The sequence below is a fragment of the Jaculus jaculus genome, chromosome 14, assembly GCF_020740685.1.
Source record: "Jaculus jaculus isolate mJacJac1 chromosome 14, mJacJac1.mat.Y.cur, whole genome shotgun sequence".
In the NCBI taxonomy this organism is placed as follows: Eukaryota; Metazoa; Chordata; class Mammalia; order Rodentia; family Dipodidae; genus Jaculus; species Jaculus jaculus.
In genome coordinates, this window is record NC_059115.1 from 74,024,590 (window position 1) to 74,033,811 (window position 9,222).

A 9,222-nucleotide genomic window follows, 5' to 3' on the forward strand; every position below is an offset into this window, starting at 1 on the left:
AAAGATATTTTATTTATTTGCAGAGAGAAAGAGTGGGGTGGGGAGAGAGAGGGAATGAGAATGGGCAACTCCAGATGCATGTACCACTTTGTGCTTCTGGCTTTATGTAGGTACTATAGCATTGAAGTCAGGCTATCAGGTTTTGCAAGCAAGTGCCTTAATGGCTGAGCCATTTCTCCAGCCCCAGGATTATTTTCTTTTTCTTCTTCTTCATATATATTTATTTCATAGGTAGAAAGAAGCAGAGGGAAGGAGAGAGGGAGAGAGAAAGAGAGAGAGAGAATGGGCATGTATGGCCTCCATCCATTGTAAACGAACTCCAGATGCATGTGCCCCCTTGTACATCTCGCTTATGTGGGTCCTGGAGAGTTGAACTGGGATCCTCTGACTTTGCAGGCAAATGCCTTAACCGTTAAGCCATCTCTCCGGTCCCCCTTTTTATTATTTTATTTGTTAATACATTAAACAATTTTTTTCTTTATTTACTTGAGCAAGAGATAGAAAGAGGCAGACCCAGAGAAAGAATGGATGTGTCAGGGCCTCTGGCCACTGCAAATGAACTCCAGATACATGCACCACCCTGTGTGTCTGCCCTATGTGGGTCCTGGGGAACTGAACCTTGATCCTTTGGCCTTGCAGGCGAGTGCCTTAACCACAAAACCATCTCTGCAGTTTGATATTGTATTTTTTGTTTATGAACAAGTTTTACTCTTTTTTAATGTATTCATTTGCAAGGAGAGTGAGAGAGAGAATGAAAATAGGTACACCAGGGCCTCCAGCTGCTGCAAACTCCAGGTGCAAGTTCCACTGTGCATCTGACTTTACCTGGGCCCTGGGGAATGAAACCAGGGTCATCAGGCTTTGCAGGCAAGGGCCTTAACCACTGAGGCACCTCTCCAGCTTTGATATTTTCTTAAAGAGACATCCTTCCCAGCTTGAGTCCAACCTTTAAGGAGTGGGGGTAGGTGTGAAGATTATCTCCCAGACTTTTTGACTAAAGTGCCCTTTACACTTTCTTCCTCAGCCTTCCTTTCCCAGCGGAAGTCATGAGGTCCTATCCTACTGAGAGGAAATGAAGCCTCCTGGTGTCAAATATATCACACTGGAGGAACAGCACAGGGTACATTTCCCCATGTTGATGAGGTGCTCAGAGTGGGAGTGACTTTTTAGCTACTTAACTTCTTAACTGGTGGGAAGGAGAAGCAAGGAGTGTTGGTGAACTTTCTAGACAGACATAATTCTTCCGGGAAGTGAGGGAAGAGAAAGCCAAGCGTCAGCCGAGCTGAAGATCCCAGTAGGATTGGTGTGGAGACTGCGCTCGGTGATGGGATGTGGCGAGAGAGGAGCAGAGGTTCTGAAACAGGGTTCAAGAGGCTTGTTTAGAAGTGTTAACTCACCCGGGGCCCAAAAGAGGCATTGAAAAAAAAAAAAAAAAGTAAGCTGCATGCTGTTATTAATGATCATGATTTTCACTGTGGGAGTGACAATGGAATGTTCCCAGATTGTGAATCGATGGTGTGGACACAGAAAGATGCTGTCAGGCAAGAGTTGACTGTGACCTCAAAGGAGGTAGTCACCAGTGTCAACAAGGCGGGAAGGAGGGAGGTGGCTCAACAGGAAGCTTTTACCTCTTCTGTGGCTTGAAATGCATCCTTCTCTTCATAAAGGAGCTGCTCCTGATGTGTAGGGTCTTTCAGTTATGAAGAACACCAATGCTACGTTGTTGAAACCCACAGCTGGCCCGTGCACCGACCTCACCGCTTCTATGTCACACCCTGACGACTCAGTCCCACTGTAAATACTACCCTATCGTCCCACTGTCTTCATCCACTTGATTGTTAGGATTATGAAGAGTTATCGGCCAGGAAGCTCAAAAGATAACAGTAATTTCATTGCTTAAAGTTCCTGAAAATCCACTTATGTAAATGCTACACCAAATGTATTATATACTTTTATGTGTATATGATGTAAATAGGCATAGCGTATGTATGCATATACACATGTGCACGCACACATAGCATCTTTCTATGGATATATTTCGACACTTTGAAGACAAACCTCAAGGTTTTCTTTGGAAACATTCCATTGTCACTCCCACAACAAAAATCATGATCACACCGCTCTACTTAAAACATTATATGTATGTATGTGTGTGCGTGCGTGTGTGCGTGTGTGTGTGTATGTGTGGTGCATGGAGAGGAGAGAGAGAGAGAGAGGGAGGGAGAGAGAGGAGAGAGAGAGAGAGAGGGAGAGAGGACTTGAACCCATGATTCTTCTGCCTCCAGATTGCTTGGATTATAGGTGTGTGCTGCCAAGTCTGGAGCAGATTATGCCAATTAAGGGAACATTAAATAGCTACGTGGGCTGGAGAGATGGCTTAGCGGTTAAGCGCTTGCCTGTGAAGCCTAAGGACCCCGGTTCGAGGCTCGGTTCCCCAGGTCCCGCGTTAGCCAGATGCACAAGGGGGCGCACGCATCTGGAGTTCATTTGCAGAGGCTGGAAGCCCTGGCGCGCCCATTCTTTCTCTCTCCCTCTATCTGTCTTTCTCTCTGTGTCTGTCGCTCTCAAATAAATAAATTAAAAAAAAATTAAAAAAAATAGCTTCGTACCCTTCAAAAATTGTTTTAAAATGCTTTCATCAGTCTCCACCCCCTGTATAGCTACCGTGCTTAAAAAGTGATGGTAACTCACTGAATCATAATCAAGTCCCCCTCTTCCCACGACCGGACCTCAGATTCCCTGTAAGGGAGAAAACCGACAGCCCTCTTCTGCCTCGCCTTTCCTCTTCTGAAAGGGGGGCTGAGCCTGCTGGGGGCAGGGCGGGGGCATAAAACACCAGTGAGAGTCCATTTTCATTTGATTATGTTACACTTTATTTATTTATTTTTGGTTTTTAGATGTAGGTTCTCACTCCGGTCCAGGCTGACCTGGAACTCACTATGGAGTCTCAGGGTGGCCTCGAACTCACTGCGATCCTTCTGCCTCCCGAGTGCTGTGATGAAAGGTCTGCGCCACCACGCCTGGCGTGTTACACATTTTTTAAATAAATATTTCCATCAATTAATCTATATGTATAATGTTTTTTTAAACTTTATTTTTATTTTATTTATTTGAAAGAGAAAGAGGCAGAGAGGGAGAGAAAGATTGAGAGAGAGAGAGAGAGAAAGAGAGAGAGTGAGGGAGGGAGAGAGAGAGAGATTCGGCGCCAGGGCCTCCAGCCATTGCAAAGGAACTCCAGACGCCTGCGCCCCCTTTATGCATGTGGCTTCCGTGGGTCCTGGGGAATGGAACCGAGGATTTTTTTTTTTTTTTTTTTTTTTTTTGCAGGCGAGTGCCTTAACCGCTAAGCCATCTCTCCAGCCCTGTATGTATAACTTAGCAGCCCAGGAATGCTTGCCTTTAACTTTGCAACTGCTTCTCTTATTTCCTTCAGTCTCACCTGGAACATTCGTCGTAGCCCGGGAGGGCTTAGGGAACAGCCTTCGTAGATCCATCAGTCAATATTATCATTTTTTTTTTTTCTTTCCAACTAGGGAACCTGGAAATGTATTATGATTTAGGAATAAGTCACTGAACTATGATTATTCCAAGCCAATCAGCCTACGACAACCAAGAAAGACTTTTGGAAAAAAAAATAAGGCTGTATAGATTTTATGTAAATTTGGTATTTACGAGCAGCAAACTTTTAGCACTGACATCTGAGAAGCAGCTTCATTTACAGCAGTGACAATGGCGAAGTTCGCGGGGAACCAGCGTTGGATGCCATCTGCTGCGGCCAGCCCAGGGGGAGGGCGGGGGCGCGCGGGTCGGGTGCGCGCGGGGGTCGGGTGCGCGCGGAGGGCGGGGTGCGCGCGGGGGTCGGGTGCGCGCGGGGGTCGGGTGCGCGCGGAGGGCGGGGTGCGCGCGGGGGTCGGGGGGCGCGCGGGGGTCGGGGGCGGGCGGGGGAGCGCGGAGGGCGGGGGTCGGGTGCGCGCGGAGGGCGGGGGGCGCGCGGGGGTCGGGGGTCGGGTGCGCGCGGGGGTCGGGTGCGCGCGGGGTCGGGGGCGCGCGGAGGGCGGGGGGCGCGCGGGGGGCGGGGGTCGGGAGCGCGCGGGGGGCGGCGTCACGCTGGACCCGGGCGCGGGGCGCACTCCTGCCGCGGGGCTCCCGGCGCTCCGCAGGCGTTTTCTTTCTAAACCTCACAACATCTCTCTAAGGTATTGCCAAACTGGAGGCAAATCTCACAGTTTAATCGTGTGGAACACATTGGTAAATATAGATGTGCCTTTTAGAAAGTGGCTTCGAAGTGTATTTTGCAGCTCACGAGACGTCTCTCGGGGTGCGAACCAGGGGTGTCATGGAAAACTCTGGGCCCTCCCCGTCGCGAGCCGGGCGGGGAGGGGGGTTTGCCACCGAGCCCGTGGCAGCGGGGAGGGAGGGGGCGCGGAAGGCAGGCTGCTTTGTGAGCGACGCCTTGCTCCCTCTTCCTGTCTCCCAGGCCACCCAGCCCCACCCCCTGCTCATGTTTTTCTTTTCAGCATCAGCAAAGAAGACAGAAATTATCAAACTTAATTGTATTTATTTATTTTTTAAAATTTATTGGAGAGAGAGAGAGGTAGCACCACCACCTCCAGCCAGTACAAATGAACCCCAGATACACCACCTTGTGCATCTGGCTTACGTGGGTCCTAGGGAATCAAACCTGGGTCCTTTGGCTTTGCAGGCGAGTGCCTTAACCACTAAACCATCTCTCTAGTCCTTAATATATTTTTTAAAACCTAGTTCTTGATTAAGAATCTGGTAAGGTTTTCAGAGCAACACAAAAAGCCCATTTAACTCACAGGCCGGCTGCCCAATCCCAGCCACCACAGCACGATTTACAATGCAGCTTGAGTGGAAACCGGGTTTTTCCTGTGGCGACTCTTTAGACGTGTCCAGTCCTTGTCCTCATCTGTCCAAACCTCCCAAGGGCACGGCTCGTTCTCGATATTTCTCAGCAGGTATGGTATGAGCATCCAGTAATTCCAGCATGCCATAGCCTGATGTAGAGGATACCAGAGCTGGAGGCCAGCCTGAGCTCCGCAGCGAGACCTTAGAGATGACTTCGAGGTGGGAAGGAGGGAGGAGGGAGAGAGAGGGAGAGAGAGACAGGGAGAGAGAGAGAGAAAGAGAGAGGGAGGGAGGGAGGGAGGGAGGGAGAGAGAGAGGGAGAGAGAGAGAGGGAGAGAGAGAGAGGGAGGGAGAGAGAGAGAGAGAGAGAGGATGGACCCATGAAGGCCTCCAGCCATTGCAAATGAACTCCAGATCCGTGCATCACCTTGTGCATCTGGCTTTATGTGGGCACGGGGAAATCAAACTCGGGTGGTTAGGCTTTGCAGGCAAGTGCCTTAACCACTGGGACATCTCCCCAGTCCCCTGTTTAATTTTTTTTTTTTGTTAATTTTGATTTATTTATTTGTCAGAGAAAAAGAGAGAGAGAGAGTGAGAAAGAATGAGTGTGCCAGGGCCTCCAGCCACTGTAAATGAACTCCAGATGTGTGCGCCTCCTTGTGCATCTGTTTAGCGTGGGTCCTGGGGAATCAAACCTGGGTCCTTTGGCTTTGCAGGCAATGCCTTAACCGCTAAGCCATTCCTCCAGCCCCCCCCCTCCTTTTTTTTGTTTTTTCAAGGTAGGGTCTCACTCTAGTCCAGGCTGACCTGGAATTCACTATGTAGTCTCAGGGTGGCCTCGAACTCACGGCGATCCTCCTACCTCTGCCTCCCAAGTGCTGGGATTCAAGGCGTGCGCCATGCCCGGCCCATTCCCTTATTTTTTAAGCTATCATGTTGAGTCTATACGTTTGGAAATAAGTTTCATTTTAAAGTAGATTTCCATAGGTAACTTTGAGTTGATTAAAACAAAACATCACATCTCATTATAATTGGATTATAGATATATAAAGGTTGACCTGAGATGACTGATGTGTGGGAAACTCTGTTTGATGAGACACAACCAAAATGAAAGCTATGTCACTCACAATTTGAATAAATAGCACATTGATGTATGGATGCCTAATGCTCAAAGATAGTACTTCTCCAGTATTGGAGCCAAGGAGTCCACTGTGTGTGTGTGTGTGTGGGGGGGCAGCAATAGTGCAGTCGCAGAAGAAATTAGCCTTGGACACATTTCCTTGTACGTTTTGGGCCTCACCATTGCTTTTGAAAATTATTGACAACCTATATATGCAGCATTGATGAAAGAAAAAGTCAGAATTCTATAGCTATGTTAGTTGATTCTTTTGTCAAGATATTTGATGAATGTTGACTCTTTAAGAGACATGAGGACAGCAAGTGAAGTGGCCTTGAGAGTTGGGGACTAGACTCCTGAAGCTCTGAAGGGCTCATTTAGTTCCCTGGTAATTAAATTTCTTCCTGATACCTGGCTTTAGTCTCTTCTTTAAGGGCAAACTCCAAGGAATGGAAGCACCGGGGAGGTTCTGTTTCCTTACCTCTCCATGTTTGGTTTCCAGAATCTGGAGAGCAATGCCCTTTCTAATTGTTTTAATTGTTACCTTATTTTGTTTGTGTTCAACTTCCTTTCTGTTTGTGATCTCTGTCAATGGGAGACATTTGTGCTTCTTTTGTTTCTGTTTGCCTGCTTAACATGGAGATAATTCACACAGTGTATCAAGATACTTAGTATGAATAATCAGAAGTCAGTTATGAGCAATCATAACCCTTTCTTAAAATACATCCAAATATTTGTGGGATGACCATTTACAGGTAATCTGTGTGCAGTAGAGCTCGGGTGTGGTGAAGGGTTACAAGTATTTGTGTATGATTTTATATGTGTTTCCAGAGTTTATTTTTTTTTTTCCTTGTGGAACTTTGAAAAATGAAGAGAATTAAGTTGTTTCTGAAAGCCAAAGCAGCCTGCCATCTCTTTTTCTTTTCTGGGCTACGGTCCAATTTGCACAGCAGTTGCAAAGAAAAAGCAAACGCATCACTAGATTCAGCGAGAAATATTGTAACAGTATGTAATCTCTGTCAAGATAAAATTGCTTTGTGATTTACATTACAATAAATCCTGACCTTTAAGTGCTGCAGACTAAACTAATCTGTGAAGTACTTTATTCCAATACTGAATCAGCGAGCACAGCTCAACCAAAGTGACTGTATTAGCCTCACCGTGGTGTGCTTAAAGAGCCTATATATATCGAAGCAGATTACAGAGCTTTGTTCTGTGTGCACTATAATAAGTAGAAAAATTGAAATATTCACTCTGTTTTCATCACTGTGAAATAATAGAATTATTTTAACCTCTCTTTTGTTTGCCTATTATGGGAATTACAAGTAGCTACATTTAAATATCATTAGGCCCTGATTTAGATTGATTAGAACAAGGAAATTCAGAAATAAGGTTAAAATACCACATGACGTTTCAGCCTTAATATACTCTGTGAGTTAAGAATTTTTTTCTTTTTCTTTTTTTTTCTGTCTCTCTCCCTCCTTTTTTTTTTTTTTTTTTTTTGGTAAAATAGTTGGGATGTCATGCTGATTTCCCAATACCAGCTTTAGATTTTTGGTGTATGATCTACTGGGACCAACCAAAGATTGGGTTCAACAATCACTGGAGATTGAAATGTTTTCAGAGGTATTAAAAACTTAAGAACTAACTAGTAATTGTCAAATTCAGAGATTATAAAGTCATTATTTCTTCAAATACTGTTTTTCTTTCCTCTCTGTGCTTTCCTCTGGATCTCAGTTCCACATGCATCAGACAATTTGACAGAGTTCCAAAGGGAACTTACATCGTTTCTAGTTTTCGATAGCTTCTCTTGTTGATCTTCAAATTATTTGTGCACGTGCGTGTGCATGCGCGTGTTGTGTCTACCCTGCTTTTAGTCCAATCTAGCATAGCTTAACTTTCAGATACTAAATTTTCCATGTCACGAAGGTTCCACTCCAGACAACATCTGCTTCTTCATCATATTCATGTCTAGTTCCATTCTCTCTGACACATGTTGATGCATTTTTGTGCCTAGTGATTATTAAGTGGATATTTGATAGCGTCTTTTTGCGTTTGGGTTCTAGACTTTTATATATTCCTTTGCACAATGCTGGATCTTATTCTAACTTAGTAATTATAATCTTGCTCCTAAAACAGTGTGACGTTGAACCAGAGCAGCATTTAGTCTAGGCCTAATTTGGTCTCATTACTAAGGCTGTGCCCACTTGAAGACTCTTCCTAATTTCATGTCTTGTGAGATCTTTGCTCCCTGGCTGGCAGCAATATGGGTTGATTACAGACCCATAGGAGCTCTGTGAATCCACTGCCTTTCCACTTTCTTCTGCTTCTTTTATTTACCCAGAGTTACTTCTTATCTTGTACATACCTATCAGCACTCACCAAAGATCTGAGGGAGACACTGAAGGTGTTTGAAAATTTCTTTCTGAGTCCTTCCAGCCTGATACCTTCCTCAGAGATTCTAGTTTTTGCTGGTCTTCCCTAACACGGCCTCCGTGTTTACTGCTCAGAGAGACCACATGGCTCAGTGTGAATTCTGCTCTCTGCTATGGGCGTGAGCTGGGGAAGTGGTGGAGGTGGTAGTTACTCTCTTCCTGGGATCTCTTCTGTGCTGCTGAAGGACTGAAAACAGTTGTCGCCAATATTCTGTCAAGTTTTTACATCGCTTGAGGTGGAAGTCAGAAGTGAACATCCTAAATAATTGAAATTTAAAGGTCGTTGAATTTTTCATATAAGTACACTCATGTGCTTTTTAATAACCAGGATTAGTCTGAGAAGCCCATCATGACATGATTTCATTGCTATGCAAACATCATCGAGCACACTTATGCAAACTAAGACAGTGGGCAATGTAATCTCCTGGTACCACCATTGTAGGTCCATGTGACCAAACTATCACTATGCGTACATGGTTGCATTTGCTCAGTATTATTGTCAAGATGTTACTCAAAAGTAGGTGACAAGAAACTTAGTAAGAATAGGTTCTTGGGCTGGAGAGATGGCTCAGAACTTGCCTGAACAGCCTAATGACCCTAGTTCATTAGACCCCGCTAACCATGTAAAGCCAGATGGAGAAAGTGGTCTGAAGTTTGTTGACAACAGCAAGAGGCCTTTCATGCCCATTCTCTTGCTCCCTGCCCTTGCAAATAAATAAATAAAAACATCTAGAAAATAATAAATTCTGCATAAACTAAATTCTTCTAATTGTTGGTATTCATTATCTAATCACAAAGCCC